Consider the following 7,907-nt stretch of genomic DNA (forward strand, 5'->3'; position numbering starts at 1 on the left):
TCTTTCCCTTTTCTTTCCATCAATAATATTTACAAAGAACATACTCTAGAACTACTCTTGCTGTTCAGTTTTGTACCCCATAGGGAATTAACAACAGTACTTTAAAAAAAAATAAAATAAAAAAAATAAAGGGTTTATAATTATCCAGTCTTCTTTTGTGTAGAACTTAGTTAGGTTTTGTTAGGCCAAACACAGCTACCCTGATGATGGCAGTTACACTAAGAATATAAAGGCATGTGTTTGAGAATATATTCTTTCACCAGTGTCTTGTCTCATGAGCTGTAGATCAGACTGGGATAGTTCTTTGGTGTTTTCACATATGCTAAGGAATTATCTTTGAAATAAGCTAGTGCAATCAAGGCAGGTATGGGTGGAGTCTAGTTGAAGACCTGTACCTAGTGCAGTCCCTCAGGAGGTCAGTACTGGAAAAAATACTATTCAATATATTCATCAACTACTCAGATGAAGGAACAGAGTGCACTGTCAGCAAGTTTGCTAATGACAAAGGAGGAGTGGCTGACACACCAGAAGGCTGCTATTCAGTGAGATCTGGACAGGCTGGAGAGTGGGGAAGGAAGAAATTTGACTAAATACAACAGAGGCAAGTGTAGGGTTTTGCATGTGGGAAAGAACAGCCCCATGTACCAGTATAGGTTGGAGATTAATCTGGTGGAGAACAGTGTAGAGGAAAGGGACCTGGGGGACCTTCTGGTAGATAGAAAGATGACCATGAGCCAGTAATTTGCCCTTGTGGCCAAGACCAATGGCATCCTGGGATGTAATAGAAGGCATGTGGTTAGTAGGTTGAGAGAGCTACTCACCCCTCTGTACTCTGACCTGGTGAGGCCACCTCTGCAGTATTGTGTCCAGTTTTAGGCCCTTCAGTTCAAGAAAGCTGAGGAACTGCTTGCAAGACTCCAGCACAGAGCCACAAAGATGATTAAGGGAGTAGAACACCTCCCTTCTGAGGAAAGACTTCTGAGCAAGCTGGGTATCTTTACCTTGTAGAGTAAGAGACTGAGGTGTAGGAATAAGAGATTAATTCCATTCAGGTCCAAGTGACATAATTGATTTGATGGGTCTGAAGCCATGGGAAAGTTGAACTGAAAATGTGTGTTCAGCACAGTTAAAGGAACTGAGACAAGAAGGCATAGATATTGTTGTCAAGTAGTGCAAATCTTTTGGTGACATAACCACTAAGTATGGAACATAAGCTTCTGCAAGGCTGAATATCAGGGGAATGCTGCAACTGCTTGCAAAAATGCTTGCATCAGCTTAACAAGGCTGGACCACAGAAATATGTTGCAACAGTGAAGATGCTTGCATCAGCTTAACAAAGGGTATAACTAGCTCTTAGTAAGAACAATAAAGGTCTTCAATCCTGGAAAACTTGGAGTCTATGCACATAATCAACACACTCAGGGGCAACCTCAAAATGTTTATAAATATGTAAAAGGCGAGTGTCAGCGGGATGGAGCCAGGCTCTTCTCAGTGGTGTCCAATGATAGGAAAAGAGGCAACAGCTGAAAGTGTAATATAAGGAAAAAAATTGTTCACTGTGACAAAGCACTGGAACAGGCTGCCCATAGAGGTAGTGGAGTCACCTTCTCTGGAGACATTCAAAACCCTCCTGAAGGCATTCTTGTGTGACCTACTCTAGGGGATCTTGCTCAAGCAGATTCACAGTGGAAAGTCAAATCAAACCATTACAACATTTCAAATCCTGCACCTAGGTCAGAGCAATTCCAAGCTCAAATAACATGTTGGGAGGAGAATGGATTGAGAACAGACCTGAGGAAAAGGACTTGGGGTTGTTGGTTGATGAGAAGCTCAACATGAGCTGGCAATGACACTTGCAGCCCAGAAAGCCAACCATATCCTGGGCTGCATCAAACAAACATGGCCAGCAGGACAAGGGATGTGATTCTTCCATTTTACTCTGCTCTTGTGAGGCTCCACTTGGAGTACTGCATCCAATTCTGTAGCCCCCAACACACAAAGGACACTGAGCTGTTGGAGTGAGTCCAGAGGAGGGATGGAGCACATTTCTTGTGAAGACAGGCTGAGAGAGCTAGGGATGTTCAGCTTGGACAGAAGAAAACTCCAGGGTGACCTTGTACTGGCCTTCCAGTACTTGAAGGAGGCCTACAGGAAAGCTGCAGAGGGGCTTTTAATGAGGTCTTGTTGTTACAGGACAAGGGGTAATGGATTAAAACTTGAAGAGGGGAGATTTAGGTTAGGCATTTGGAGGAAATTCTTCACCATGAGAGCAGTGAGATAATGACGCAGGTTTCCCAGGGATGCTGTGGCTGCCCAACCCCTGGAAGTGTTCAAGGCCAGGTTGGATGGGGCTCTGAGCAACCTGGTCTGGTGGGAGGTATCCCTATCCATGGCAGAGGTATTTGAACTAGATTATCTTTAAGGTGCTTTCCGACCCAAACCATTCTATGATTCTATGATTTTCAGATTCTATGATCCTATATATTACAGTTAAAATCACAGAATCACACAGAATCATCCTGTTCAGAAAAGACCTTGAAAAGCATCAGGTCCAACCATAATCCAGTAATAATGCAGTAGAACTGTGGTTTTGGTTGTTACAACTCTGATGTAAGCCAAGTTTAATATATTATGTTCAAAACATTTTTGGTTCTAAAAACCTAGGCAATCTCAATAGCTGTAAATAACCATGATTCTCAGGCATAAACACTTTTTACTCTATTACTTGTGACACAATCCATGGGTCAGATCTTTCACTCTAATTCCAAGTTAGAAGCCCTAAGCCTTGTTTAAAAATAATTTAGAATTAATTTAAACAGCTCATCTATTAGCTATCTTCATTTCAATCATCTGCTTTTCCAGGATCCATTTCAAATGCAATTGATGGCTTCATAACTCTCTCAGGTTTTGTCATCCTCTTTTTTAATCTGATTGATTTATCTCCCATTTCAAAATTTAGTTACTCTGAGTCTTCACAGAAGATATTTCATTTTTCTTGTCTACTCTCACCAGTTTTGATTTCTGCATTGCTAAAGTTTTTATTCTAATGTGATCTGTTCTCACCTCTTGCTTTCACTTTCTCCAGTTTACATTTGGCTTAGACACTGCCTGCTCTGTTGCAACCAGCTACAGAAGTTTTCACAGCACAATTTACAGCATCGAATTTTGGGCAGGTTTCCTGACATATTTGCAAGCAGCAGAATATCTTACTTTCTCCCTAGTAGAATTTTAATAGAAAGTTTTGTTACTGAAAAAATCCTTTATAAATCAATCTTTCGACCAAACTCTGGGTCAGTTTTCTGTTTCTTCTGAAAGCCTGATTCATTTATAGGGCCAGCTTCTCAGCTTCTAAGAATGGTCCATTTTACTGAGTACAATAGAATGAAAACACTTCTCTTCAGCTAAGAAACTTCCATATGTTCTTGCAAATGGGAAAAATTATCATTAGATTCACTATTATAAAAACTGAAAAACCTTCTGTAGAAAGTATTCATCTACAGATCTTCTATTCTGAGCAAGATCATTAACAACATCAGATACTTTTCTGTCCAAAAATATATGATATCTGCATTAAAACATATCACTCATAGCATGAGATTATCCTATTTTACATAATTGCACATACTTTGTAGCACCCACTCTCTTCTACATATTTATGTCAATTGCCAATGACCTACCCCTCCCTAGAAATTCCTGGACATTGTTAATTACCTTCATAAAGGAGTAAATAATACGGGAAGCAGGACACAGTCCAATCTGACCAAAGACAACCAGCTGAAGTCAAGCTAAAACTTAGCAGCTTTTCTAGAACAAAACTTCACCTGATTCACAGCTCTTTTCACAAATTACGCTGTAATTCACAGCTACTTAAAAACAATCTGAAACTAACAAAGGTATAAAATGAATAATTGCAATGCTACTAGTTTGTTTCACACTGTTTGCAGAAGAAAAATATCACATCAAAAGATGTACAATTGAAGAAAACATGCATCTGGATATAATCTGCATAGTTACTTACATTAAAAATCCAAACAGGCTGATTTTCAGTATTGAAGAGAGGAATTGATTCAGCTGTCCATAAATTCTGCAAATGGAAATTAATTTTTACAGTCAGTAGGTATTTCAGTGTATTTACCATGTTTGTGAATTTACCTGGCACTCATTCTCAGGTGCCTACAACGTTAAAATAAAAGAAATAAGGTTTTACCTTGAAGTACCTCATTTTTTTCTCAAAATAGTGCTTTTTCTGGAAGATAATCCTCAATAGTTATCCAGGTAATACCTTCATTATTACAGAATGGAGAATAACTACGTTAAGTGTGAAAGAGGTATGAACTGCAAAGGTTGATTTCCAGATAATGGGATTCATCAAGGAGACTAAGATATTGGGCAAGATTCACAAAGAGCACCAATTTACTTCCTTCACTTCAATAATTTTTGGTGAGAGATGAAAGTCAGATTCACCAATTCGACAGATGTTTTCAGCTGAGAAAATTATTTTAGTCCATCACTGTAGCTGTTGAATAGGTTTTTAGTATATTTATGAACTGGCTATGGTAGCTAGGAAGGCCTGAATGATGGAAGAAAATTTCCAGATTATTTTTATTTCTATTAATATATACTGAATTCATAATTTTTACAAGGAAAATAGAGGTCCCCACTACTTTACACAGGTTTCTTTTTTATTTAAACCATAGCTATAATATTTTTATTGCATTTTCATTTATACAGAATTTTTCATCTCAGGACTCTAAACATGTATTATTTGAATTTTATATATGATGAAATTGAAATACAGGCAGGCTAAGGGCTGGTTTCTGTGTCATGTTTCAGCTCGATCTGTCCTAGAGAAATAAAAATATTTCCATTTAAGCAAGATGTTAAATTGGTCTGGTGGGAGGTGTCCCTGACCATGCAGAGAGGTTGGAACTAGATAATCTTCGAGGTCCCTTCCAACCCAAACCATTTCATGATTCTGTGATTCTATGAAGATTCTTCCTAGGTCACCCATAGTGCTTTTTTGCAGGCCAATGAAGTTAGGGGAATAGGAAAATACACCAATTTTAACATGTTTTTTTTCTTTGGTCAGAATGAATCTGCATGAGAATGTCCTCTTCTGACACCAAGAAGTGCAGATGCAGTAGACAACTCTCATTTCAGTCAAACTGGCACAACCTTTTCTCCTTTACATTTCCTCTGACAATACAAATTCCAGTCCTAGCTTCACATAAAATAGATGGGATTTCTGTCTGAAGTAGGGATTTCTGCTGAGAACTAAGCAAAAAAATCTTAAGAATTTACATTCATTTCATTTGTCCACTTTACCAGCAAAACTAAGACAGCTGGGACACACTGACAGTATTTCCTTATGTTCGCTTCTGGGGTGATTTTCCACTTTTGCTCTGCATCTCATTAGATCTTTGCATGAGAGTAGTTGACATGGTCACCGTGCTTAGCTCTTCCAACTATCTTTTGGCAGAGTTTTCAATGTAGTGGAGATTCATAAGAGTTTCCTCATTTGGGAGGAACTTCTTGGAGTAGGAAACCTCAAGCCTCTGTCCTAACACTTTTATTTTACTCAGAAAATGCAGCAAATCTTGCCTGCACCTGAGCAAAAGAGCTTGTTAATGCATCAACTTTGACAAGAAAATGTGGAGTTCATTTCCAATGCTCCTGTGCCTTACGGCAAAGGAAATTATAGACCAAAACTTTTAATAGCAATGATCAAGCTCACAAGCTTTGATTAAAAGCAAAGTCTTGGACAAACCATCAGCAAAATGTATTATATAAGATCGTATTACCACATACTAATCCTTACCCACTCCATCTCAGAAGAAACTTTCTCTAGTGTTATTATGTATGCTATGTTGTGATTCTGATAATTTACCACCTTGATACAAATACAAAATTATATTAAAAGAGTTATTAACAGTTTCTAAGCACATAGATGATTCAGCACTAGCAAAGTCTACAAATAATTAAACTGTTAAGCAATAATAAGATGGCAGAAGTTTTCTCTCTAAAATACATGTTTTCTCAGCTGCTTTTATTTCCGCTTGGAGAAGACCATTTTCAAATAACTAGAAGCCTGGATTAGGCACCAAATCATCAGAATATAGTAAAATTAGTTTTGGTTTCTTTTTGGATTTGTATTTTTTTCCTAATTGGTCAGTAAATGCAAATGGGACAAAAGGCAAATGAAATTGCTCTGGAGACACCTGAGACCAAATTATGAATAAATTTATAGCCATGCACTGTTATCCTTGATTTATATGCCAGGTGTTCAACTGCTCTCATTTCTGAAGCAGAGTGGACCAAGGATCTGGCTTGCATTTTTATTTCAGCACAAAGTGCATTCCAACATATTTCAACTGGTGTCTTTGGCATTTTATCTTAATAAAACAGTTACTAGTATTTGAAGAACTGCATGAAGAAGAGAGTTATTGGGGTTTTTTCATTGAACTTGCTAACTTCCTGCATTTCTGTTGTCATCTTGCAGCATATACTGACTAGGCTCATGGACTCTGAAGAAGGGTTTTGGACCTGTCAAAGTTAGTTTATTTTTCAGGAATCTTCAATGTATCAGACATTCATGTATTCATGAAACACTACTCATGGCTAACTCAGGAAAGATAGTAATGCAGTCAAATATTTCAAATCAGCATGAAAAGTGTTAAACTCCTCTAAATCCACCAACCAAAACTAACCCCCTGAAAGCTTTCATTTTTTACATAGTTTAGGTGTAAGATTTTCACTAGTTCAATCCATTGTTGGCATTGGGCTTGGAGGACTCACTTAGGATTAAATTTCTCTTCAGGCATTACCTAATACAGTATTTGAATGCTTTGGCATGATCCGAATAGCTTTGTTACGGACATTAATCCACCTGGATTCTGCTAAAAATGGATAGTCAACTTAGTGGATTAACTGAGAAGGTAATGAAAATCTTTATAATATGATCAGCAGTCAGTACACTATCTAATAGATCAGATAAGGCTTTTTGATCTGTCTCCCAGTCATTAAAGCTACAGTAAATCCCTGCTACAGTTAGCTCTATTTAAATTCTAGTGAATTAAATAAAAATAGCAAAAAGTTTCCGGAAAGAGATACGTACCAAATGTCAATGCATCATGTTTCTTTATTTTCCCAGAATTGACAAGACATGGAGGAAAAATGTCTCTTTGTCTGAACAGTGTGCTCAAGCATCGGCAGCTATTATGAAGACTGATACTTGAAAATAAGTCAGTGAACAAACCTGGCTGATTATTTATTCTTATATAGAACATGTATGACTGCTTCTACATACAGCCCAGGCCCTATTAATACCAAAATCCATTATCCAAAACCCCATTAAAATCAAAGGAGATACTCCTATTAATATCAATGGCTATTAGATAAGGCCATGTACAGGGAAAATCCCAATTGAAAACAATGGAAGTTATGCATGCATAAACTCCTTTTAGAAGCTGCCAGTATTCTTTTTTTCTTTCATTCCTTCATAGATATTTTATAAACAAAATTCACTGAATTTAGATCTTACATAGCATTACACAATATTTTTGTGAGAATCTTGCTGGTATTAGCAGAGATTTCTTGTATTTATCTCTATGTCACTTCAAGAGTAATATGAAGATAGAATCTCCTTTGGGAAGCAAAACTCCCTGGTTTATCTTGACACTGTCAGTATATAGAAGGTCTGAGAGACTAGAAACAGCTGCTAAATTTAAGCATAACCTATATGTTAAAATGTCAAGCTAAGTGCATTTTTACGTTGTTTCTGACAGAAGGAAGTAGTATTTCTTTCAGAGTTTACTAAAATGAAAAAATTATCCTTTTTCCATGCACAAAACCAAAATGTACTAAGCATACTATTTACCTGAGTTTAGTAATTGCATTGGGAGATTCTG

This window comes from Chaetura pelagica, unplaced genomic scaffold (genome assembly GCF_000747805.2).
Source record: "Chaetura pelagica isolate M959 unplaced genomic scaffold, ChaPel_1.0 scaffold40, whole genome shotgun sequence".
Taxonomy (NCBI): Eukaryota; Metazoa; Chordata; class Aves; order Apodiformes; family Apodidae; genus Chaetura; species Chaetura pelagica.